At 47.0% G+C, this 3,089-nt stretch overlaps 1 pseudogene; it reads left to right on the forward strand.

Moving 5' to 3' along the window:
• The first annotated feature begins 366 nt into the window (after positions 1–366).
• Positions 367–1,168, forward strand: LOC110212178 (transmembrane protein 45B pseudogene; annotated as a pseudogene).
• Positions 1,169–3,089: the final 1,921 nt, after the last annotated feature.

The raw sequence follows: 3,089 nt of genomic DNA on the forward strand, positions 1-3,089 counted from the left end.
TCTGAACTCATTGATCCTTTCCTCCAAATGAGGCAGCAGAGCGGGGCAGTGCCTGGAGGTCTGGCCCTGGAGTTAGGAAGAACTGAATTCGAATCCAGCCTCAGACACTTACTGGTGGGTCACCCTGGGCAAATCACTTCATCACTATCTGCCTTGATTTCCTCATCTGTAAAATGGGCATAATAATAGCCCTTCCCTCTGGGGTTGTTGTGAGGATCCAATGAGATGATATTTGTAAAGCACTTGGGACAGCGCCTAGCACAGAGTAGGTGCTTAATAATACTTGTTCCCTCTCTATCTACTGGCAGGGCACTGGCTGAGGCTGAGTCAGACCGAGACTGACCGCACAGGTCCCTTGACACCACCATGACCAACTTCAAGGGCCATGCCCTCTGGGGAATTTCTTCTTGATCATCGGGATCTGGTGGTTGTCGAAATACTCTGACACAGAAGTCAGAAAAGAAAAAGAAGAAAGCTGAACTACTGCTATCGAAAGATGGAGATCGTCTATGGAGGGCTGTCTTCTTTGCTGCAGTTGGGATCTTTGCAGAGCAGTTTGTTCCAGATGGGTCCTCCCTTGCACCTGTACAATGACCATGACTGGATAAAACTGGTGAATTGGCAGCCTGGCACCGGGTATCTGCTCTGCGGGCTCTCTGGCCCCATGGACATGCTCACTTTCCTCTTCCCTGTTACCCCTCTTAGGCTGGACCGGCTTCCAATATCGTTGGCTGCAATCATTGAAGATATTTATTCTCTTCTCTTAGCATGCCCATGGTCGGCCGCCATTGGACCAGCACGTCCCCCTTCTCCTGTTATTTCCGGTGGTTACAGGAACCATTTCCACCTTCATTGAAGTTTTCCTCAGGGACAGTATTGTCCTAGAGCTCTTCTGAGCCAGCCTCGTTATTGCCCATGGCACCTGATCCTGGCAGATCGGCTTTGTGCTGTATCCACCTTCTCTCACGATAACATCATGTTTATCACCACGTGTTTCTGCTGGCACCGTGTGGCTGCCGTGATCATTGTAGCCATCGATTTCTCTCTGGTTTGTGGTATGGTAAATTGGTTGAAGAGATCCAGAGGTAAAGAAAGCCTTGGGATCCAACAGGTGACATCAGGTTCTGACCCTCAGGAAGCGCTTCTGAATGACACCGATGAGGAGTGAGGCTCAAGGATTGGGGGAGCCCACCATGAGCTCAAGCTGCTGGGGCAGATGCTGCCCTTCCCTCCACGTGTCTCATCCTCGGCCGTGCAATAACCGTGCCGTTCTCAGGGAAGCTACAGGCCTCGCAGTGGCTCATCTTCACTCTGGTACTCTGCAAAGCCCGGGAGTGTAAAAGGAGACCTCATTCTTGTCTTCTTAAATTCCACTGACCCTTGTTTGTGGTCGGAGATGCAGTCCAGAGAGCCTCTTCCACAAATCTAATCCCTTCGCCTCATTGGGTCATTGGGATTGGGACTATTTCGTCTAGTAGAAAAATAGGAATTGTATTCCAGTTCAGGGATAGAAAGTTTGGCTGCCTGACGTGTGTTCTTATTCCCAATGACTCAGGACCAGGTTAGGGACCTTCTGTATGTCTCAATGAGTTAATTACAAACCAAGTGTCTGTTAAAAAAATTGCTTGTTCCCTTCCTTTCCCAATCTTAAATTCAACTTCAACCATTATGTAGGAATAAGCATTTATATAGCATATCACACATTGTGATCAGTGCTTTTTTTAAAAAATAAATTCTCATTTGCAACAATCTTGGGAGTAGGTGTTGTTATTATCAACATCCCCATTTTACAGTTGAGGAAACTGAGGCAAAGAGAGCAGAAGTGACTTGCCCATAGTCACACAGCTAAACATCTAAGGTCAAATTTGCACTCAGAATCTTCCTGACTACTTGAGTGCCAGATCTCTGTTGTGGCTCTCTTTGTGTCTGTGACACTAAGCAGACTGTATGTAACATGTTAAATGAGAGTAAATTGCACACATACACACACATGCGCAATACATTTATCACCTTCAAGTCTGCCAGGTCATCTTTTTGTGGTCAGATTTTTTTTTTCTTTTTGTGGTGAGGCAATTGGGGTTAAGTGACTTGCCCAGAGTCACACAGCTAGTGAGCTTTATGTGTCTGAGGTCACATCTGAACTCAGCTCCTCCTGGCTCCAGGGCTGGTGCTCTATCCACTGTGCCACCTAGCCACCCCTCCTTTTTTTTATTTTTACATCACTTAGGATCAGAGGGCTTGGAATTATGAGGAACCCAAGAAGTCAAGGCCTCTGACTCCCTTATTTTTCAGATGAAGCCTTGCTCAGAGTTTCATAGTTTTCCAGCTTTAGAGTTGGAAGGAACGTTGGAGGCCTTCTCGTCTCATTTGACAAAAGAAGATGCTGAGGCCAGTGATTTGATGAATGGTAGACTTGGTGCTGGAACATGACTCAGGTCTTCTTGGCTAAGTTCGGTCCCCATCCTCTGCCTCACTACACCATGTTGCCTCTCACCTAGGGAGTATGATTTAGAACCAGGTCTCAGAACTGCCCATTCAGCATTCTTCCTACTAAACCATCATGCTGCTTCTTCTTACGGAGCCATGATTGACTAACATTTTCCAGCTTGCTCGAACCTACCAAGCTCCTTTGCATGATCCACCCAGAGAAATTCAGTCTCTTCATTGCGGCCACTTAAATCTCAGCTCTCCTCACTCTCATGTTTCTTAGAGCTTGGGGTTGGGTGTGATGTTACTGGGTTTTTACCTGGACTTCCCCCTGTGGAAGGCCTACATGGGAAAGGGGGGCTTCTTGGTTTAGTTTTGCATCTTTCTTCTGAAACCATCAGCTCTCTGTCAATCTGCCCTATCAGGTCTGTTTGCTGAAAATAAACTGAGAATCTTGAGATATACAGTGATGGCTTCAACCCAAACAGTTCTGAACCACTACCTCACCCCCGCCAGACTCCTGGGGAAAGATGATGTGAAATGAATTGATGTGTTCTGACCGGTGAGTCAAAATAATTCACTTTTTTTCCCCTCCAGCACCCCCATCACAGCCCCCCTCCCCACCCCAGTCCAGTGTTGAACCAAGTCAATTTTTTCAAGCC

This window comes from Phascolarctos cinereus, unplaced genomic scaffold (assembly GCF_003287225.1).
Source record: "Phascolarctos cinereus isolate Bilbo 61053 unplaced genomic scaffold, phaCin_HiC Scaffold_9;HRSCAF=440, whole genome shotgun sequence".
NCBI classification, from domain to species: Eukaryota; Metazoa; Chordata; class Mammalia; order Diprotodontia; family Phascolarctidae; genus Phascolarctos; species Phascolarctos cinereus.